We start from the raw sequence: 25,265 nt of genomic DNA, 5'->3' as shown, positions 1-25,265 counted from the left end.
CTGTCACGATACTGTCCTTTTCCCTTCGGATCAGTATCTTTACCTTACATATTGGTTGACCCTATGAACACCCTTCATCCTTCTGTTTCAGTAGGTATGCCCTTCTTATGTCCTATTTTCTTATGGTACAGATCAATCCCCTTCATGGTGCCCCTGTCCACACAGTATAGGTCAGCCTTTCTTAGGTCTGCCTATCTGCCTTTTATATCCAATAAATGCTGGGTGCACCCTCCTTATCTTTATGAGTAGGCCTCATAGTTCCTGTGTGTGTGTGTGTGTGTGTGTGTGTGTGTGTGTGTGATAAATAAAAAATTACTTACTACACCTGAGAACGACACAGAATATTTTCTATCAATTTTAGATTCAATCAACCTAATATATGAGGAGAAAGTAATAACAAATAGGGCAGCAGACAGCCAAACACCACAACAACATAACTTGAATGGTCAATACAAAAAGCCAGACGTGAACATGTAGCAAGGCTGGTATGCATAATCGCAAGGATACATAAACTGTGGTAATCGATATAGGAATGGAAGTGGCAGGAACAAGAGATTTAAACAAAACTTTCTGTACAACAGTAACCATTACCATAGACAAGCTAATTTCCATACCTCCTCTCAAAACTACGCTCCGCATGTAAATAAAAAGTAAGCCGTACCAAATGCCAGCACGAGGCAACAACAATACCATGCTGCACGCCGTACCACAGCCAACTTTTGCCCAACAAAATCACAATGTGACAACATTTCAACATTTCACAACAGCCATATGAACACACAATAAAGCATGTCATGAACTGGAAATGATGCACACAGGGTAAACAATCACACAGTACAACTGACAGAAATTGTCCTGTGTACCAAAGTAGATCAGACTACACCACAGGAAAACCCGAATCAGTTTTAGTAGAGCTCCATAGTATAGACCTTATAAGTGATGGGGGAAAATTAGATTTTCAAACATGTTTCATATGATTTGGTGAGCAAGGAGACATAAAAGATTATCTATACCAACATGAAAATTCTGCTTTCAGAATCCGTAAATATTAAAATAATCTGCCTAAATGAACACTGGTTAACAGAAGATAGTATAAAAGTACTAAATAGTATTAATAATTATAAGGTAGCTGCTAGCTTTTGTAGAATAAGCAAATCTCGTGGAGGCTCCTGCATTCTTGTCAATTCTTCCATAAGTTATACAGTAAGAGATAGTTTTAATTATTTAAATGAAGAGAGCATGTTTGAAAGTTGCTCTGTAGAGCTGAGTGATCTGAATACATTGGTTATAGCAATCTACAGAATTCCTGGATGTGCGGTAACAAAAGTGTTTTTAACCAAATTCGAATGCCTCCTGGAAAAACTCCAGAAAGAAAGTAAGAAAAAAGTTGTTATAGCAGCAGACTTCAACTTAAATGTCTTAGTTGAAAGCAATGATTCCACAAAATTTCGTGACTTAATTCAGAAATCTGGTTTCAAGCTAAATTTTTCTGAAGGCACTAGGGAAAACAGCAGATCAGTGACCTGCATTGATAATATTATTACTAACTACATATTTGACAGTGGAAATAATCACAAATACTTCTTAGACTTGGGTATTTCAGATCACTCAGCTCTGTTTATTGAGCTCCCAAAAGCAAATAACCTAAAGTCTCCAGAAGTGTGTATAAAAAGGGATCTCAGTAAAAGTAAAATGGATTTATTCCGCAGTAAATTAAGTATAATAAGCTGGCCTGTAGACTACAATAGTTCAAGCTCGATTAACTATGACAAATTCTTAAATTGTTTCTTAGAGGTATTTAATGAATCATTTCCTCGTAGATATAAGCAAAAGAAGGTTAATGGTAAACTCAAATGGATTACAACAGGAATAAAGATCTCTAGTGCCAGAAAGAGAGAGCTCCAGAATGAGTTAAAATCAAACAGAAATCCAGATTTTGTCATTTATGTCAAACAGTATAAAGCTGTATTTAGGAAACTTGTAGCGGCAGCTAAAAAAATGGCAAATAATAAATTCATACGAGAACACAGAAATAAGACAAAAGCAGTGTGGTCAGTTGTTCAGTCTGAACTAGGAGCCAAAGTAAAAATTCATGAGATTTTGAAAATTAGACATGAAAATGAAATTATAGTAAACCCTGTTCAGATGTCAAGTTGTTTCAATGAATTCTTCCTAAACGTAGTAAGATCGGATGTGGATATGACATTCTATCAGGGCATCACAAATTTGGAAAACAGCCAGAACACATCTTTTAAACAATTTGAAAAAATAACCCAAAGGGATGTGGAAAAAGAAATATTGTCTCTAAAAAACAGAACCTCACATGGGTGGGATGAAATAACAACATCTGTAATCAAGTATGTGTATGATATTATTTCCCAACCACTGTCAACTATTATAAATCAATCTTATGAACAGGGATGCTTTCCAGAGGTATTGAAATATGGTGAGATCAAACCTCTATTCAAGAAAGGATCAACAGAAGATATGGGGAATTACCGCCCTATCTCTCTCTTGCCGGTCTTCTCTAAAGTGTTTGAAAAGATTGCAGCAAAACAAATTAATAACTTTCTTACTGTAAATGATATAATTTTTAAAAACCAGTTCGGATTCCAACAGGGTAAAAGCACTGCGAATGCTATAAATGAGTTTATCCAAAAAATATGCTCCACGTTAGATAAAGGTAGAAAGGTCACAGGTATTTTCTGTGATCTGACTAAAGCTTTTGATTCAGTGAACCATGCATTACTCCTCCACAAATTACAGATGTATGGAATCAGAGACACTGCTTTAAAATGGTTTAGCTCTTACCTGTCAGGTAGGAAACAAAGAGTAATTTTAACTTCAAATGGAACCAATTATTCATCAGACTGGAAAACAGTTCCCCAAGGAGTCCCACAAGGTTCGATATTGGGTCCCTATCTGTTTCTTTTTTACGTAAATGACCTACCACTTGCTATTGATGTTCATTCAGTCTTATTTGCTGATGATACATCAGTTCTAATTGAAAATGAGGTATCTGAAAATATTCCAGAAAAAGCCAAAAACACTTTAGAAAAACTTGAATCTTGGTTCTATCAAAATGGACTAAAACTAAATGTAACTAAAACCAAAATTATGCAATTTGAAGCTAAATCAGTAGAAAGGAGTGAAATAAAGATAACTTGCAATGATCAGGATATCACAGAAGCAAACCACGTGAAGTTCTTAGGCCTAAATCTTGACAAAAATTTAAATTGGAAGGTACACATAGATTACTTAGCAAATCAACTGAACAACTTAGCATTTGCAATGTGTATTTTGTCAGGTGCCACAAACATAGATACCAGAAAGATAGTTTATCACTGCTACTTTGAGTCAGTTATTCGTTATGGCATAATCTTCTGGGCAAATTCAGCAAATGTCACTAGGCTCCTAGTATTACAAAAGAAAGTAATTAGAAACATGTGTGTTGCAAAAAAACGGGAATCCTGTCGACCACTGTTAAAAAATTTAAAAGTACTATCTATCCCCTCACTTTACATATATGAGATGGTGGTGTTCCTATATAGAAATCAACATACACTAGACAATTTCCGTTTTGACCACAACTACAGCACTCGCCACAGAGATAACTTCAAACTTCCAACACATCGTTTAAAACTTTATGCCCAAACGCCAGAGTATATGGGGTTAAAAATTTTCAATAAAATAAAAGGCAGTAATATATTTAAAATGGAGATTGGTTCACTGAAAACATTGCTCTTTACTCTCCTGGTGGAAAAGTGTTATTATTCTGTCGATGAATTCATTGAGGACAGCTTCACAATCTGAACACAGGGATTGTAATACATTTATTATTTTATGTACATGTGTAGCTGTAACTTAGAAATGTAAAATATAATGTAAACTTTTGTAGTTCTCTTAAAAAAGTGAAAAAAGTTTCTTTTGTAAACCTTGACATGTCTCCTGTACATCAAATCCAATTATTTGAAAATTGTATGTAATGAGATGAATAAACCACATAACATAACATAACAATAGAATCAGTGAAAAATACCCTAGAAGAACAAGTGCAAACAGTAATCAGGATGAAAATTTTTGGTACAGACACACAGTTAATACTTGATACAGGGTCCACGACAAATTTAATGTCTGAAGCATTTTTCACCGAATTAAAAAGACGGAATAAATTTCCTGTTCTGCCAGTGCAAAATTGCAAAGTACAAAACCGCTACAGGTGGCAAAATCAAATTGGTAAAACACCAAGTTCTTATCACCTTGAACACTGATCAATTTTCTGTGCAGTGTAATTTTTTAACAATACACAAACTTATTGTCAACTACTTGATAGGTATGGACACATTTAGAACCTACAAACCTCAAATAGACATAGGTAATGGTAACTGTCATTTCTTTGTGAAAGACCAAAGATTTTCTATCAGCCTGATTACCACACCAGAGATGTATAACACAGTAAACCCAGAACCCCATGGTACTGTACAGTATTTGCATCCCACCATGTATTTGTTGAACAAATGTGATAATGAACACAAGACTGACACTGAAGTTAACTAGGAATTAGTAGAAAAAAAATTGAATGAATCAAATATTCTAGATGCTACAGAATGACAAGAGCTTTCTGACTTACTTTTTAAATATGCAAATGTTTTTAATAAGAATCCAGTAGTGATCAAACATTATGAACATAAACTTAATGTCTATCCTCACAAAACATTTGTGTTATGTCTTACCCTATACCATGGGCAAATTATTAAGCAGTTAAGCAGGAAATCAATGAAATGTGCAAATGGAGAATCATGCAGCCATCATTTTCACCATATTGCAGCCCAATACTACGAGTTAGCAAGCCTGATGAATCAGTATGACTAGTTTTAGACACTAGAGGCATAAACAAAATCCTAGTACCAGTAAGAACAAAACCAGATAACTTAGATGAACATTTATTTATTTATTTATTTTTGAGTTCCGTGGACACTTGACATGAATGTATCATTAGGATGTAGAACATGTGAGGTTATAACAGTAATAGCCACATGTAGATGATCATTAGGCAACCAATTTAACATATATAAGCAGATACATGAGAAAGGACATCCACATGCCAAATAATTACACACAAACATTCAGATAACAACACAGATAATAGTGCAGTAATGACATAGATGTTTGCATAAATAATAGTGCGGTAATTACATAGATGATTACATAAACAAATTTAAAGTAATTCATCTAAAAAATATTCTTGCTAAAATTTCATAACACCAAATATTTCAGCACCGTCAGCCTTAAAAAAATCTTAGTGGCAAATAAAGTTACATGAGGAGAGCCGAAAATAAACAGCATTTGTCTGCAATGGCAGGAGTGTGAATTTCAAGTTCTACCCTTTGGCTTAGACATTAGCACAAGTGCATTTATATCAGCTTTGGACAGGGTCTTAGGACCAGAATTTCTCAGTAAACTTACCAATTTTGTTGACGATATGTTAATAGCCACATCAATTTGGGCAGAACACACCAGTATAATGGAAAAGGTATTTCAGAGATTTACAGAGTACAAAGTAACAGCAAATCATAAAAAATCTAACTTTGGGAAAGAGCAAGTAAAACTTTTAGGACATATCATATCAGAGCAGGGTATATTACTGGACCCAAAGAAACTAGATGCCATATGTAATTGCCCATCCCCAAGGAACAAAAAGTAATTGAAAGCATATTTAGGAATAACCTCCTTTTTTTGAAAATTTATACCACAAAAGCTTATGAACAGTGATTCCCTACTTAACCTGTTGAGAAAGAATAAACCTTGGCTATGGGATGAGAGATGCCAGGAGAACTTGATCAGAATTAAAAATGCATTAATATCAGCAAACATTTTGAGTCATCCTGACATGTCTAAGGACTTTTGTTTAAGCATGGATGCCTTGTTTCAGAGACTGGGGGCATGTTTGTTCCAGATACAAGAAGAAGACGGAAAGTGGTACCAGTACCCAAAGTCATCAGTTTTGCCAGCAGAACTTTATCAGAGACAGAAAGATCATATTCCATAAGAGAACTGGAAAATTTAGCAGTAATTTTGACGTTTAAGAAATTTGAATACTTTCTTTGGTGTAAAAATACTACAGTCTATTGTGATCACCAATCATTATCTTTTCTCTTAAAATGTAAACTGTTACACGAAAGACTAGTGAGGTGGTGTTTGTACCTGCAGGAATTCAGTTTTGAAATCACATACATCAAAGTCAGTCAGAGTACTATTGCAGATGCCCTATCCAGATTACCACACAGACAAGACAAGTTCAGTGAACCGTCTAAACATGATTCAGAAATCTGAACATTATTGATGCAAAGTAATGCACAAAAATCAGACTACAAAAAAGTTTGTAAACAGATGTGAAAGACAACAGGTGGAAGAGGGTAATACAAAATCTCAATCGGAATGCGAACCACAAGGTAATTAAATGGTATCAGTTATACAAAGGCATTTTGTTTCACTGGAAGCGTGAAAGTTCTAACCATTGGTATGTATGCCTTCCAGAGGAATATATCGATGAATTTATAAAAACACACACACAAAGTGTGGGGACATTATGGAGCAACAAAATCTACTGACAAGATTTCCAAACTTAGTTACTTTCCTAATTTACAATGATATGTTCCACAGATATTAAAAAAGTGTGCTGTTTTTCAAGGAACAAAACCATCCAATATGTCAAAGTTTACAGAACTACACCCCATACTAACCAAAGCTCCACTGGAAATGGTTTCCGTGGATATAACAGCATCATATCCTAGAGCAAAATGTGGTGTCAAATACATAATAGTTGTTTATGATATTTTCACAAAATTCATCAAACTTGATGCTATCAAAACCACTACAGCCAGTAGTATCAAGAGAAGAATTGAAGAGGATTTTTTATGAAGAGTAGGGAAACCCAAAGTAATAGTAACAGACAATGCAACCTAATTCGTATGAAGAAAATGGATACAATTCATGAATACACAGGGCATTAAACACACCTTGGTAATTTTTTCCACCCAGAAGCAAGTCCCATGGAGAGGGTGTTTAAAGAATTCAATAGATTTATAAGGACATATGCTCATAATAAGCATTCACAATTGAGTGAATACGTGACTCCATTTATGCAAATAGCAAACAATCTCCCCTACTCTTCCACAGGTTTTAATCCTAATGAACTTACGTTTAACACAAAGCAAACTGATGAATGGGAATCACCCATACCAAAGTTACCTACTAAATAATTAATTTTACAAGATAAAATCAAACAAGCAGTAATTATGCTGGAGAATAGAGCAGAATACAGAAAGAGAATATACAACAAAAAGTTAAAACGAGTTACACATTTTTTTGAAGGGCAATGAGTCCTTTTGAGAACACATTTCAAATCACCAAAGATCAGTAAGCTAAATAAAAAATGGCAATTACTATACTCAGTTCTCTATTTTAATGGAAAAATAACTTATCCTGGAACTTCTATGTTGGTATATGAAAGAATGGGGAGAGACCAAGGTCTCCGCCCTCACAAAGATTTAAAAGCTTTTCAAGAATAATGACCCAATATCACAGCAGCTCTCTTGGCAGAAAATATATTTATAAGTAGTGTCATAGTTTTATAAGTAAAAATTTTTAATATGTGTGTTTTTAAATGAAATTTGTATAAACTCAAGTAATTTTCTTGCTATGTAAGCACAGACACACATTTGACAAGAAGGAAGTGTAAAAACACAGCTTCACAAAAAGCAAAATGCAAACTGGAGCATCATTTGACTCAGCTGTGCACACTCAACAATGTATACTTACCTCAGTACTAGGGAAGAGACATTGAGCATGTGCAAGTGCAACAGGCTAACTTGTGGTGCATCCAAATAGGAAGGTGAAACAACACAAGTATCGAACCCAATTTCAAAATAAATAATAACATGTAACAACTATATTTACTATCAGGGAAGGAAAGAATATAATATTATATTTATATCAGCATGCTAAGTTGTGGCAATACTAAGATACATACACTGTAACTAGAATTAAAAGATATCAATACAACAAAACATTCAGGATGTGTTAGTTAACAAAAAGACAAGATACTGTAGGAGATGTCAAAGTAACTTTCTTTGCAGGGTAAAAAAATAAAAGAAATACAAAGGCAAGTAAATAAATATATAAACAAATAAGAATGAAATATGAAAAACATCTGTGAACAAATGTGATGACAGAGTACATGCATGGTCTATGAGCTGCGAAACACAATTAGTTTTTAAGTGAGTTATAAGTTTTTTATATTGCAGCAACCAGAGAATTGACATGGTGCAGAGAAAGAGATTTGCGATGGGTGTCAAAGGTACCAAATAAAAAACAGACCACACCTCAATGAAATGATTTAGTTATTTGTAAGTCTATGTGTATAGTTTGGCCATCAGACAAATGAAGAATAAGAATACACATTGTTACAGTGCAACTACAAAACATTTACCTGTACCTACTGACCACAAAGTCCACACAAACACAGGGGCATGTGACCTCAGATAAAACTAATCAATTCATATTGCATCACATGTGAATATAAATGATGACATTTTCATATAATCATAAAGAAGTAAGCATGAGGTAATGCTAAAACATTTGCATCATCAACACAAAGTTACAAGTAAACAATTATAAGCAACACACTGGTAAATAGTACATGAGTCATTAATACCTTTTTGGTTCCATGAAAAAGGAGTTCCTTGATAAATGATTTAAGAAAGGATGAGTAGCATTTCCTCAGTAATCCATGTTGTTGTTGTTGTGGTCTTCAGTCCTGAGACTGGTTTGATGCAGCTTTCCATGCTACTATATCCTGTGCAAGCTTCTTCATCTCCCAGTACTTTCTGCAACCTACATCCTTCTGAATCTCCTTAGTGTATTCATCTCTTGGTCTCACTCTATGATTTTTACCCTCCACGCTGCCTTCCAATACTAAATTGGTGATCCCTTGATGCCTCAGAACACGTCCTACCAACCGGCCCCTTCTTCTCGCCAAGTTGTGCCACAAACTCCTCTTCTCCCCAATTCTATTCAATACCTCCTCATTAGTTATGTGATCTACCCATCTAATCTTCAGCATTCTTCTGTAGCACCAAATTTTCAAAGAATCTATTCTCTTCTTGTCCAAACTATTTATCGTCCATGTTTCACTTCCATACATGACTACACTCCACACAAATACTTTCAGAAATGACTTCCTGACACTTGAATCTATACTTGATGTTAACAAATTTCTCTTCTTCAGAAACCCTTTCCTTGCCATTGCCAGTTTACATTTTATATCTTCTCTACTTCAACCATCATCAGTTATTTTGCTCCTCAAATACCAAAACTCCTTTACTACTTTGAGTGTCTCATTTCCTAATCTAATTCCCTCAGCATCACCTGAATCAATTCGACTACATTCCATTATCCTCGTTTTGCTTTTGTTGATGTTCATCTTATATCCTCCTTTCAAGACACTGTCCATTCCATCCAATTGCACTTCCAAGTCCTTTGCCGTCTCTGATAGAATTACAATGTCATCAGCGAACTTCAAAGTGTTTATTTCTTCTTCATGGATTTTAATACCTACTCCGAATTGTTCTTTTGTTTTCTTTACTGCTTGCTCAATCTACAGATTGAATAACATTGGGGAGAGGCTACAACCCTGTCTCACTCCCTTCACAACCACTGCTTCCCTTTCGTGCCCCTCGATTCTTATAACTGCCATCTGGTTTCTATACAAATTGTAAATAGCCTTTCGCTCCATGTATTTTACCCCTGCCACCTTTAGAATTTGAAAGAGAGTATTCCAGTCAACATTGTCAAAAGCTTTCTCTAAGTCTACAAATGCTATAAATGTAGGTTTGCCTTTCCTTAATCTTTCTTCTAAGATAGGTCGTAAGGTCAGAATTGCCTCACGTGTTCCTACATTTCCATGGAATCCAAACTGATCTCCCCAAGGTTGACTTCTACCAGTTTTTCCATTCATCTGTAGGGAATTCGCATTAGTATTTTGTAGCTGTGACTTATTAAACTGATCGTTCAGTAATTTTCACATCTGTCAACACCTGCTTTCTTTGGGATTGTAATTAATATATTCTTCTTGATGTCTGAGGGTTTTTTGCCTGTCTCATACATCTTGCTCACCAGATGGTACAGTTTTGCTAGTACTGGCTCTACCAAGGCCGTCAGTAGTTCTAATGGAATATTGTGTACTCCCGGGGCCTTGTTTCGACTCAGGTCTTTCAGTGCTCTGTCAAACTCTTCACGCAGTATCATATCTCCCATTTCATCTTCATCTACATCCTCTTCCATCTCCATAATATTGTCCTCAAGTACATAGCCCTAGTATAGACCCTTTAAATACTTCTTCCACCTTTCTGCTTTCCCTTCTTTGCTTAGAACTGGGTTTCCATCTGAGCTCTTGATATTCATACAAGTGGTTCTCTTTTCTCCAAAGGTCTCTTTAATTTTCCTGTAGGCAGTATCTATCTTACCCCTAGTGAGATAGGCCTCTACATCCTTACATTTGTCCTCTAGCCATCCCTGCTTAGCCATTTTGCACTTCCTGTCGATCACATTTTTGAGATGTTTGTATTCCTTTTTGCCTGCTTCATTTACTGCATTTTTATATTTTCTCCTTTCATCAATTAAATTCAATATTTCTTCTGTTATCCAAGGATTTCTGCTAGCCCTCATATTTTTACCTACTTGATCCTCTGCTGCTTTCACTACTTCATCCCTCAAAGCTACCCATTCTTCTTCTACTGTATTTCTTTCCCCCATTCCTGTCAATTGTTCCCTTATGCTCTCCCTGAAACTCTGTACAACCTCTGGTTTAGTCAGTTTATCCAGGTCCCATCTCCTTAAATTCCCACCTTTTTGCAGTTTCTTCAGTTTTAATCTACAGTTCATAACCAATAGATTGTGGTCAGAGTCCACATCTGCCCCTGGAAATATCTTACAATTGAAAACCCGGTTCCTAAATCTCTGTCTTACCATTATATAATCTATCTGATACCTTCTAGTAGTAGTAGTAGTAGTAGTAGTAGTAGTATAATCCATAAATCAGTAGAATAGTATTCCTTATTCCCTCCCTAATGCAGGAGGCAGTGCCAAAGCATAGTTAAGCCAACAATGCTTAAATTAGAGCCTTGATGTAAATGTTTCATTAAACTGTCATAACTTATGTACGCATGAGTGGGAAATAAAATGTGAATGAACTAAATGCATATATGGTAACACAATGTAATGGAATGTAAATAAGTTACTTGTATTTATATACAAACTATACTAATCAGTAACTGTAATTGAAGAAGGAATTTTGTAATGTTTTAGTATTTAAGAATTTTCTATGTTTGATACAAATAATCTGTGGAATGTCAGCCTTAGATGTAAGCCATTGTAATATGCATTGTTATGTCAAAATGTTTATGTAAATTTTAAGTGTATATCGATACATATGTAAATGATGAACTTGAAAAACTCAAGGACTAAAAACAATTCTCACACCAAAGTGAATGATGAAATAGATGGTGGTATCCAATAGCATGTGTAATACTGCAATGAATCAATTGTGTTAATGTCATGCAATGCAACATCTGATAAGCAAACTACAACTGCGCAAGCATCACTTACCTTGACATTGGGTGTTGATGTGCAGTATTCACTCCACTGAAAATGTGGATACAACGGAGAAGATTCGTCCCGGCCATATCAAAGGTGAATTATCTGCCACAGCACTGGTTCTTGGAGAGTATACGCATATGCACTGCACTCACAATGGAAGACCACACCACAGCAAATTATTCGACAGATAGTACGGCACTCAAGGTGAAAGTGACACTAAAGCGGGAGTGGAAGCGCAAATGACTGTACACAATAATGCATGGAGCATTAACAGTTCTTGCACAGCCAACAAACATATTTTGTGCGCATGCGCACAGAGACTGGCAAAGTTGCCAAAAGGACAAGTATCCACTCTCGCAGTGCCATCATATAAATACCTAGTGAATTATCATTCCATATGTAAGTTGTGTATTTCCTGTAAGATAATGTTTAAGCAAGACAAGCTGACATCTCCAACCCAACATACAAAGAAAATTATGCTGACAAATAAAGGTCATTCTTCCCCTTTCCCCAAAAATTTAGATTCAAGCTGTATGGATGTATACGAAACACTTTGTGCCTCCATTGCAGGTCACTGCACAGTGTGGGGACAATTGCATAGGTACATAGGGAAAAGCCACGACACGCTACGATAAAAGCTATTACCAATGACAACAAACACTAGCACAGCCACTGTAAGCGTCGGCAAAGAGATATTTTGGTACGTCAGAAGTTGAAAAACAAATGATGGAAACATTTTTCAATTTTTTTTTTACAATTATTAGAGAGACTCTATTGTTAGTTCTCATGGTGAGAAGACGTATTTCTTGTGATACAGTATGTTGTCTATATAACAATTTTATGAAAATATGAAGTCTGAGAGTTCGTTTTTGGGTAAAATTACGAAAGTTTTCTTTCCTTCTGTGCATTATCCCAATGTCATGTCACTGTAGCTGCCTGCATCAGAAGAAGAAGTCTGATTAAGAATCAACATTGTACACATGGTCAAGAATGAGAACTAATTATGGTGGAAGGAGAACCATTTAACCAACTTGTGTACATCTCAACAGAAAGGTGAATACAAGAATCAATGTAAGTTAAAAGTGAAAGACATTGCATTCACTTAAAAATTTATAAGGAATCAAAATGATGAAAGTGTGAAAAAATCAATTTGTTTAATTAGTTATATTATTTTTTTAAACATAAATTTGCACAGAGAGAAGTAAAAAGACTGAGTGTGATGGTGGAATGAGGGCTGTGTAGTGCAGTAATGGGAACAGGGAGGATGGATGGGCGAACACTATGACTCAACACAGGTTGAGATCGGGGGAGTTATGGGAACATAGTATATATTGCAGGGAAAGTTCCTACCTGTGCAATTCAGAAAACCTGATGTTGATGGGAAGGATGCATATGGCACAGGATGTAAAGCAGTCAATAATTAAGGATGTCATGTTTGGCAGTGTGCTCAGCAACTGGGTGGTCCACTTGTTTCCTAGCCACAGTTTGTCAGTCACCATTCATGCAGACAGACAGCTTGTTGGTTGTCATGCCCACGTAGAATCCAGCACAGTGGTTGCAGCTTAGCTTGTGGATCACATGAGTGGTTTCACAGGTAGCCCTGCCTTTGATGGGATAGATGAAGCTTGTGACCAGACAGCTTGTTGGTTGTCATGCCCACGTAGAATCCAGCACAGTGGTTGCAGCTTAGCTTGTCGATCACATGAGTGGTTTCACAGGTAGCCCTGCCTTTGATGGGATAGATGAAGCTTGTGACCAGACTGGAGTAGGTGGTGATGGGAGGATGTATGGGACAGGTCTTGCATCTAGGTCTATTAAAGGGGTATGAGCCATAAGGTAAGGGTTGGGAGTAGCGGTTGTGTAGGAATGGACAAGTATATTGTGTAGGTTCAGTGGACCGCAGCAGAATACCACTCTGGAAGGGGGGGGGGGGGGTAGGATAGTGGGCAGGACATTTCTCATTTATTTCAGGGCACGATGAGAGATAGTCAAAACCCTTGCAGAGAATGTAATTCAGTTGCTCCAGTCCTGGATGGTCATGCGTTATGAGGGGAATGCTCCTCTGTCACCAGACGGTGGAACTTTGGGAGGTGGTGGGAGACTGGAAAGATAAGGCATGGGAGATTTATTTTTGTACATGGTTGGAAGGATAATTATGGTTTGTGAAGGCTTCAGGGAGAGCCTCAGTATATTTCGAGAGGTACCGCTCATCACTGTAGATGCGATGACCATGGGTGGCTAGGCTGTATAGAAGGGACTTCTTGGTACAGAATGGGTGGCACCTGTCAAAGAGGAGGTATTGCCAGTAGTTAGTAGGTTTGATATGGACAGAGGTACTGATGTAGCCAACTTTGAGCTGGAGGTCAACATCTAGGAAGGTGGCTTGCTAGATTGAGTAGGACCAGGTGAAGCAAATTGGGGAGAATTTGTTAAGGTTCTGGATGAATGTGGATCGTGTGTCCTTACCCTCAATCCAGATTGCTATGACATCATCAATGAACCTGAACCAGGTGAGGGATTTAGGATTATGGATGTATAGGAAGGCATAGGAAGATGTCATGTAGGTACCCATAACCATACCTCAGATTTGTTCATTAGTAATGCCTACAAAGGAGAAGTAATTGTGGATGAGGATATAGGAGGTATGGCGAGTTGGAAGCATTGGGAAAGGTGGTGTTCAACAGTGGTAAGGCCATGGGTATTAGGGATGTTAGTACAAAGGCAGATGTCATCCACAGTGATGAGCAGGGCACCATGTGGTAAAGAGAACTGTGGAGAGTCAGGGGAGGAAATGGTTTGTATCTTTTATGTGTGAGGTCAGGTTCCTGATAATAGATTGGAGGTGTTCATCTACAAGAGCAGAGATACCCTCTTTGAGGGCACATTAACTGGCCACAATGGGGCATATTGGTTGGTTGGGTTTATGGACTTTAGGAAGCATGTAGAAGGCAAGAGTCATGGGAATGGTAGCAATGAGCAGGGAGATGGACTCCAGGGAGAGATTCCAGGATGGGCCTAAGGGTTTGAGGAGTGACTGGATATCCTCCTGGATCTCTGGAATGAGGCCACTGTAGCAAGGTTGGATGTATCTGACAGCTGGTGGAGTCTTTTTGCCAGATAATCTTTGCAGTGCAAAACAACAGTGGTGGCGCCTTTGTCTGCATGTAGGGTTGTAAGGTCGAGATCAGTTTTTAGGTGGTTGACTGTTGATCTTTCTCCAGATGTAAGATTAATTTGCATGTTGAGGGACTTGGGGAATGATGGTGAGGCAAGGTTCAAAGTTAAGAAATTCTGTAAAGTTACTTGGGGGTGATTTGGGGGCAGTAGGTGTGGGCCATGGTTGGATGGAGGAGTTAACTGAGTTAGGCAGGGATCAATATTGGTCGATGATTGAGTCTGATTTGTAGAGTTGGTGGCGGGGACTGAGAGAAGGCCTTTAACAAGTCTTGCGTGATTTAATTTGGGAGTGGGGCAAAAGGTGAGGCCTTTGGAAAGGACTGATATTTCTGTGGGACTAAGGCTTCTGGAGGAAAGGTTCATGACAGTGTTTTGGGTTTGTTTAGGTTCTGGGTTCTGTGTGGTGGTGGGAGGATGTGGAGGGTGGGGATGTGGAGGAGATTTGGAGCTTGTTGTAGAGGTGGTAGACAGTGGTACTACAAGGCAGGAATAGGAAATTGTGATGAAGCAAGGTGGGATCTCTTTAATTACTCTTGTTTTCCCATCTGCCTCCTTAAATTCATTTTATTTTCACTTTTGCCTGATGAAGCAAGGTGGGATCTCTTTAATTACTCTTGTTTTCCCATCTGCCTCCTTAAATTCATTTTATTTTCATTTTTGCCTAATTACCATTAACATGCATGAGTATAATCTGCATTTCCATAAAAGAGAGAGGCTATCCCTCAGTCTTAAAGAATATAACACCAGGTCTAATTTTGTGCTTAGTCTTGTGTATGTAAGTAATTTCCTAATTTATTTTGACCATTCCTAGTTAATATCCATAGTTATAGGGCGAAATCAGTAATTTTTCATGACTCAGAGTCTATTATTGACATAAAAACAGATATAAATTCTGCAATTATTACTAACATTTGGAAGAAGATCTACTAGAATTCTTAAAGTATTTATTTGGTTCTATTCAAAAACATATTAGAAATCCAGCACTTAATTAATTCCAAAATAATTACCAGTGTGTCAAAAGTATTTTTGTATAACTGTATCATTAATTTCAGTATTTAAACAAATAATATCGCTTAACCCTTGTAGTAGAAGAAACTGTTAATTGGATGAGTTACGTTTTAATTGTAATTTCTGTAAACTAAAATCAATTAATGTATAGTTTCAGTGCCTATTATTGGGAGGACGTATAAAGTCATGAATTTTGGTCCTGAACCAGTAAGTCCACGGCTAACTTTCAGAGCAAAATTATGTACTGTTTCAAGTAACAGGGGAATTAGTGTAACTCAAATAGGCTGTGGGTTAAAACAATGACAGAGTCTATTCAATTTATTTGAGAAATAGTATCACACATACCTTATTATTCTGCAAGAAGTGTGAACTGCATGGTGACATTTTTACTTTCATAATGTTCAACAGCAAGCTACTGTAGCAGTATGCTGTTATTTGACTGCAACCTATTTATGAGGCTTAACATTTACCAGTAGTGAACTGGCCATATAACTGTGCAATATTGGGGGGCTGTGAACTGTGAAAGTAAAGAGATGTGAAACACAACTATGCAACTCTCGGCTACACCAATTACAGTAGTCAGTGTTTAACTTCCACCCCCCCCCCCCCCCCCGCCCGCCACCACCTCCTCCATTTTTCAGCTAGTATAACAATGCAGTAAGTCAACAATGTGGACTATCAATGAAGAAATAAAGAGGCAAATATCACAAAATGTGCAGGGTAGAGAGCTTTTTGGGGTGACACTGTACATGTTTCTCTAGTTCCTGGAGGGCAAGAGTTTCAATATGTGCTATGGGTCCCACGAATTTGGGATTGCATAGCTGGAGAATTATGTGGATGGAGAGAAGGTACTGCAAGAAGGTTTCAGCTTGGGTGGTATGGTTTTGGTGAGGACTAAGGGTTGGTGGAATCTGAACAGGTGGAGGTCATTGTGGAAGAGGGGTGTCATGGAGAGATGGGTAATTTGATAGTAAGGCCATTGGGGGGAATCCCATGAGCAAAGCAACAATGCAGGAACAGTATGTGGGCCTGGGTTCTGGCCAGGGATAAGGAAACTTTTCTGTATTGATGCAGATGGAAGGAGCAAGGATCCATGGTGGTAGAAAAAATGCAAAAAATTACGTAAATAACATACAGTTACATTTGAAAAAATCACAAAAATACACCAAAATGAGTGGGAAAAAACATGAGAAAGATAAGAGGTTGCAAAAGGGGAAACAAGATGATATATATTGTGAGTAGCATATCTGAGGGCAGATAAGAATGGAGGAGGGGGATGGCAGATATGACTGGATGAGGAGGAATTAGTGGGTGTGAACTGGGATAGAACGGAGAGGGAGTGTGGAGTGGGGAGGGGTTCATAGGATGAGATACAAGATCACGTCACACCATAAAGATGCAGGAAATACCATGTGAAAATTAGGGAAGTGATGCAGGCAGAGTGATCAATTTGAAGGTATATGATCAATGCATTGGTGAGAGTAATGTGGGACATATGATGCTGCACCAACAATCAGCGTGTTCTTGTAGCTGTATGTTATGCATGGCCGAGACAGTTGAAACAATTTGGCTTGTAAATAGAGCATTCCTGTAACCCTCTTGGCCTCATCCTTCATTAGGCATTGTCCTCATCCATTCAGCCTCCTGTTCCCATTCCAGCACTATATGGTCCTCATGCCACCATCGAACTCAGTCTATTTACTTCTCTCCTTTTCCACTACTCCCTCTCCCTACCTCTCCCAAGTCAGCCACCTAACCTCCCGACTGCACATAGCTGCCCTACCCTCTCTACCTCATCCCTGCAGGCTCCCCAGCAGCTGTGCACTGTCCACCACCCCTACCCTACTCTCTCTCCCCATCTCCACCCCAGCATCCTACTTACCCTCATACAGTCGCCATTTCCATCATGCACTGGTGCTGATGCTTGTGTGGTTACAGTTGCCTGACACAGCAGTCACATGAGTGAGAGTTGTGTGTGTGTGTGTGTGTGTGTGTGTGTGTGTGTGTGTGTGTGTGTGTGTGTGTGTGTGTGTGTATCAGTCATCTACTTTTGACAAAGGACTTATGGGCCGAAAGCTTTATTTGAGAGTCTGAGGTGACCGAGACATGTAACCAATGGCACCCCATACCATCACCCCGGGTGATATGCCAGTATGGCAATGATGAATACACGCTTCCAATGTGCGTTCACCACGATGTTGCCAAACACAGATGTGACCATCATGATGCTGTAAACAGAAACTGGATTCCTCCAAAAAATGACGTTTTGCGATTTGTGCACCCAGGTTCGTTGTTGAGTACACTATCGCAGGTCCTCCTGTCTGTGATGTAGCATCAAAGGTAACCGCAGCCATGGTCTCCCAGCTGATAGTCCATGCTGCTGCAAACATCATCGAACTGTTCATGCAGATGGTTGTTGTCTTCCAAGCATCCCCATCTGTTGACTCAGGGATCGTGACGTGGCTGCATGATCCATTACAGCCATGCGGATAAGATGCCTGTCATCTCGACTGCTAGTGATACAAGGCTGTTGGGATCCAGCACAGCATTCTGTATTATCCTCCTGAACCCACTGATTCCATATTTTGCTAACAGTCATTGGATCTTGACCAAATCAAGCAGCAATGTCGTGATACGATAAACCACAATCACGATAGGATACAATCCGACCTTTATCAAAGTCAGAAATGTGATGCAAATGTTAAAATTAACTTTTGGTGTTCTGTATTGTATCAAGTAGCATTGTACATGAGACATATAATATGTAACATACCCATTTAGACAATTACAGCTCATTTAAATACAAATGAAAGGAATTTTTAATTAGTAGATAAGTATCTTGTCATAATCATACATTTTACAGAAAAAACTAATTATTTCATTTGTGCAAATATCAGACAATAATCACACATAAATGTTAGTGTTAAAGTCAGTTTAGTCATTAAATGGGAAATTAATTGTCAAGATTTGATTATTTCATAAAACACGAAAATTAATGTTTTGGGGAGATTTCTGGCTAAACGATGCACTGAAAGTTACTTTTAATCTCAAGAGATTATGTTTCAATAAAAACTAAAATCAGATTCACTGTTACTAATTCTGCAGTTATGAGTTCTAGATATTTCTGTCATAAATAAACTATTATTCCAATCATTGGGTCAAGACATAATTATTCTGTACAATTTGAATCATAAAATCTATTTCCACATTATGTAAGTCCTCCAAAATACATTAGCATTAACAATATATTTATTATTTTTATTTCAATTATTGTTAAATACACTTCTCAAGCAGAAGTTTGATACTAAATTTGAAAAGCAATTTTGGAATTCACATTTGTTATAATCAGTCATTTATTATCTTCAAAACTGTAACCGTAATTTCCTATGAAACAACTGATTTTAATTCTAACTCAATCAATGTGACTGTTTTGAACAAATCGTTCACAGAACTTGTTAAGGAACCATATCAGCAGTGAGACTAAGAGCTCAGCAGAGACAGTAGAGTGGCAGCTGTTTTCAGTTAGTTTAAGTACATGATCTGTAAAGTCAGTTTCTTTGAGCTGCACACTGTGCAAATTTTCTGGAACAATATAAACAGTAATGCAAAATGCAAACTCTATATTGGTGTAAATTATTTAATGTCACTATGTGTTAACACTGACTCCTGGGATTTCTGCAGTAAAACAATTAATATTTCCCACCCCACCCCATTGACACTGAATTGGTGGGGAAAAGTCATCAGAAATACACACATCAAGTATTTCCTTGAACTTAAGACATACTCATAATCTACGTGTGTGTTAATTGAACATCTTTAGCTAGAATCTGGTAAAAAAAAGTGTATCACAATGGATAAAAGGGTAAAATGAAGAGCCAAAGAAACTGGTACACCTGCCTAATATCGTGTAAAGCCCCCACGACCACGTAGAAGTGCCACAACACAACATGGCCCATATCAATAATGTTTCAATGACTGGTTCACACCCTGTCACCTGTTGATGTCCCAGCATTGAAATCTGCAGTAATTTGTGGAAATGTTACTCTTCTGTCATGCTGAACAATTATGTTCAGTCATCACTGCTCCCATTCTTGCAGGATCTTTTTCTGGCCACAGTGATGTATGAAATTTGGTGTTTTACTGAATTCCTGATATTCATGATATACTTGTGAAATGGTCATATGGGAAAACTCCACTTCATTGTTACCACAGAAATGCTGTGACCCATCGCTCATGCACGAACCGTAACACCAAGTTGAAACTCACTTAAATCTTGATAACTTGCTACAGTAGCATCAGTAATCAATCTAACAACTGTGGCAGACACGTGTTGTCTTATATACGAGTTACCAACTGCAGTGCCATATTCTGTCTATTTACTCATCTCTGTATTTGAATGCAGATGTCTGTACCAGTTTCTTTGGTGCTTCAGTGTAGTATAAATACCGCACACACAGTCAGCAGAGCATCAGTTTGCAATGCAAGAAGAACATGACAAAATGTGAGAATTATACAGGCATCCAGCTATCATTAACAATCCATTCATGGGAACTTAATGAGTACTTAATCCTTCCATTGACATAAAAACAATCATGGAAGTTTAATACACCTGTTTAACCAGAAATATTTTGATTTACAATCTGGTGCTGCAAACAGATGGGAAGGGGAAACCAAAAAGAGATTCATGTGTATATGGCAATGGTAAACTAACCAATGCTAAAGTGTACCTAGGTTCAGAGTACCTACCATATGATTACCTATAAACATTTTTTTAAAACAACTTTGTATTTTTTATTTATTTATGTGATATTTCTCAATGACTACACTTGCAATTTTTGGTGGATGTTTAACATATGTTGGCTATGCTGCTCGTGATAAACTGGAGAAATAATTGTAGAGATTTGATTTACATGATGCTGGAAGCAACAGCAGTCAATGGCTGCTTGCAGCAGGGACCCATGCAAGCCTGTCTGTACAATGAAAAACTCCAGTCATTTAATATGTGAACAAATGTACACTCCATGTGCAAAAAATGAATTTCCTTCTCCTACATGTCTGATCACTCTATGGCATCAAGAAAAGATATCATATGTCTATTAATCCAGCACAACACAGTAAGTATTTTACCCATGTGTAGCAGCAGATAACCACAGTTCCAGCTGTGATATGCCTCTCTTAATTAAGTACAATAGAAAATTTATAATTTCTGTTTCATTTCATGAGAGTATACAGTGCTGGAATGAAAATGTGTATTCATTTGAAGAGAGGCATCATCACATTTTATAAAATGTAGTTTACTTACCTTGTGTATGGCATCAGTTCATCTAGGGTTTGGCATTATATTAATTCTGATGAACAGGTCCTGGATCATTTTTATAACAGGTTTGAAGGAATAATTTTCATTTTCAAGACATGTGGTTTTATTTCCATTGTATGTAACCAGTCCACAATCATAGTTCAATATCACAAGAAAAACACAGGCTCAGTTTCATTCTCTTTCTCAAACAAATCAACCCCAGAGAGTTTCCCACAATGTTAACCTTTCAACAGCAAACACATTGTACACAAAAGGCACCAAGGAAAGATAATACAAGCCTTGCTAAACATTCTTGAAGCTTCAAGAAAGTTCTATGAGTCAAAAAGTTGTTTATGTAACTTCCATTTTCAAATAATAATTCAATCTTAAATCAATAACTGTTGATCAAGATATTGATTCCTCTGAGGGTTTTTGAAACTAATAGCCCATCCTAAAGTTTTTACAGCATTGATAATATTCTCAATGTTGTTAACTTCATGTTATAATAAAACATTTATGTGTTTCAGTCAGGTATAAATACAACACGACAAATGGATTGAATACAACTTTATCCAACTGTATTCAAGTAGCAGTCTGTAGGAACAAATCATGTACACAAAGAGCTGTAGCAATATACACATAGAACTGATGTCAGTGTATCTCAGCTAGCCTTAAATAGACTGGGGCCCATGGCAGGCTCTGACAAAGATATCTCTCTCTCTCTCTCTCTCTCACACACACACACACACACCTGAGGTGCCCTGTGTGGATGACATAGCACTGTCGCACATACAGCCTTTTTGCATTTTTTGCAAGATGGCGCGGGGAAAAAGTGTACAAATTGCCGATCCTGCAGCTCCAACAAATTTCGGCCGTAATAAGTGCAAAATATGTTCAAAAAGAGTTATACGAGGTATTCTGTGTATTAATTGTAATTACTGGTACCACGAAAAATGTGTCAAAGTTAACCTGAAATACTTTAACTGTGAAGAACAGTGGACATGCTGCCAGTGCATCATACTAGCAAGCGAATGCAAAGTAAACAATACTCTAAAAATGCAGGGTCACATAATTAAGTCATTGAAACAAGAAATAATGGACCTCAACCTTAAGCTTGAAAGCCTACTGGTGAAGTATCATGAACTATTAGTGAAGTGTAATGAACTTGAAGTGGCAGTAACCAATAAAACCATGAACAATGAACTCGTTATCTGCACCCCAAACATAAATATCTGTAACAAAAACTGGCGTTTGATGGGACAGCATACTATGAGAAATAGTCAAGCCATAAATCGTGCTCTGAATGCAATGCTCAGAAATCATGTGTTGTCTAGCGCCACATGTGATCGTAGCCCTGTAAAATCTGCATGTAAACAAACTGCAACAGAAAACAAAGCTAATGTGGGGGTAGGCCTATGGGAAATGGATCCAGAAAGCAATTTTAAAAGTGTAACTACTGATAACTGCCTGGTGCAAGATGCTAGCAAGGTCAATTTACAGTCTAACTTTGCACAATAGCTTACGCAAAAATTAACTCAAAGTGAACAATCCGCCACAAAGTGTATGAGTAATCCGCCGATGAACATAAGCTCTCAAGCACCAATATATGTGCAGGACATAAAACGATAGAAATTCCAGAACGTTACATAGCAAGAAAATCTCAGAAAAAATGAAAGTACTAATATTAAGTGACAGTCATGGAAGAGACTGTGCTCAAATACTGCAAGACAAACTAGGGCCCCCATACCAGGTAAAAAGCATAGTAAATCTGGTGCCCCACTAAAAGAGGTGATAAAAAATGCAGAAAATTTGACAAGAAGCTTCTGTACACGTGATACTTTGATTGTAATAGGGGGTTCTAATGACATAGACAAACCTCTTGATCTAATGTTGAAACATGTGGTAGAACCATTGGAACCATACTCGCTCCAAGGCACAAAATGAATATCACTATCCATCCCACACCCAGGAGATATGATGTTCAAAATTTAAATAGTAAAATTAATACTGCAAACCTCCACCTGATACGGGCTCTAAATTTAGCAAAACATGTATACAAAAAAAGAATTGCCATGAACTTTGAAATAGAGAGACTAGCCAGAAACCCCTTCACAACGCATGGCTTACGCCTAAACAAATGTGGCAAGGAGATTATATGCAACAGACTGGCCTTCCTGACAAATATAGGGGACAATAAGAAACCAAAAGTCAGAAACCATAAACAGACGCTAATAAGCAATTGGATAAAGACAAACAAGATGAAAAATAAAAAGAGTAATAGTGGCCATACTGTGCAAACTACACTAGACAAATGGGTCACAAAGTCACAGAGATGAAACACAAACCCCCTGACCCCTCAAAAAGGTCAGGAACCTGAAAGGATCAATAATGTGATGGTGAACATTATCGGGACATCCCTCCAAAACATCAGTATGATGCCTCAGCAGTGTGAAGTCCATATGGATACTTTCCAGGCCCACCAGGAAGATGAGTTGGTTGCCAAGGACAACCAACAGAACCAGCACATCTGCTCAGAAGTCAACATACCTGGAATACAGCACAATTTAAAGTTCAGTGACACAGTAAATATGACTTCAAGCCCCCTGAGTAAACCCCACTCAGACCTGAAAATCTGTTATCACAATGTCCAATCCTTGAGCAACAAAACTGATGACTTAAGCTTTTTGCTGACCAGTGAACTCAGTGATACCTCAATAGTATACCTAGAAGAGCACTGGCTCTGCACTGATGTAGTTAAATTAATCTCACTACCAAACTTAAAATTGTGCGAACACTACTCCAGATCAAATGATGGACATGGTGGGGTTGCCATCTTCATCAAACAACACATTGAATATAGCCCACTTCCTACCCTAAAGGAAAAGAGGAACAGACAAGATCTTTGAATGTGCAGCTATAAAGCTTACGGATCTAAATCTATGAGTAGCTACAATTTTCTGTCCCCCCCTCCAGTAGTATTAATGATTTTCTGTTACAAATGGACTTGTTTCTATCCAAAATAAGTCAGTGGAAACAGGATGTGATTATATGTGGTGACTTTAATATAGACTTTCTCACCCACAACAGAAACAGGGAAACGTTGATTAACATTGCAAAAACTTATAATCTGCATGGCCTTGCAAATGAGCCCACTAGAATGACACCTACATCCAAGGCAGCTCTAGATCAAATTTTTGCAAATAGCAATAAACTTAACCCAACTCTAGAAGTATACAATGCAGGATTCAGTGACCACCAAGCTGTCATTCTAAAGGTTGATGTTAGCAAAGATACCTCAAACCCAGTCCCACCTAAAAAGTTATGAAGGTTTTTCACCCAAGAGAACTTGAAAAAGCTAAATGCCCTCCTTAGTAAAGAAAAGTGTACAGAGATGTACACAGCCAATGATGTCAACATGAAATTCAACATATTTCTTGACAAAATGATCCACCACTTTGAAGAGGCCTTTCCATAAAAACCAGTAAGAATAAATAATAATAATAATAATAGAAACAAGAGTTGGATTACACCAGCTATAAAAATCTCTTGCAAACATAAAAGAATACTCCACATGTTATGTAACTAAAGTAGTGACTCCCCCCCAACTAACAGAATACTATAAAAACTACACATGTATCCTAAGAAGAGTGAGAAGACAAGCAAAAAGGATGCAGAATGATGAGTACATTGACAAATCCAGCAATAAAGTAAAAGCAATGTTGAATATTATAAAAAAGGAAAAGAGGGGAAATGAAAGCATCACACACGAATATAGAAATCAAACTCAACAATGAATGTATATCTAATCTTGAAGTTGTGGTGAAGCCTTTCAACAATTTCTTTATGAGTATAGCTGAAAAATTGGTCCAAAATAATCCTAACACAAATTACCAACCAGCAAACCAAAAATATCACACATGTGCTGAGTCAATTTTCATTAACAAAGTCACTGAAAATGATGTTGCAAAAGCCCTCAGAGTGTTAAAAAATTCATATTCAGCTGGAATTGATGGTATCCCAGCAGCTGTAATCAAAAATTGTGAACACACAATTGCTGAACCATTAACTCACCTCTGTGACTGTTCTTTCCAGGCAGGAATCTTCCCTGAAGCTCTGAAACTTTCTA

Source organism: Schistocerca americana, chromosome 4, assembly GCF_021461395.2.
Source record: "Schistocerca americana isolate TAMUIC-IGC-003095 chromosome 4, iqSchAmer2.1, whole genome shotgun sequence".
NCBI classification, from domain to species: domain Eukaryota; kingdom Metazoa; phylum Arthropoda; class Insecta; order Orthoptera; family Acrididae; genus Schistocerca; species Schistocerca americana.
This window is presented reverse-complemented; position numbering follows the sequence as displayed.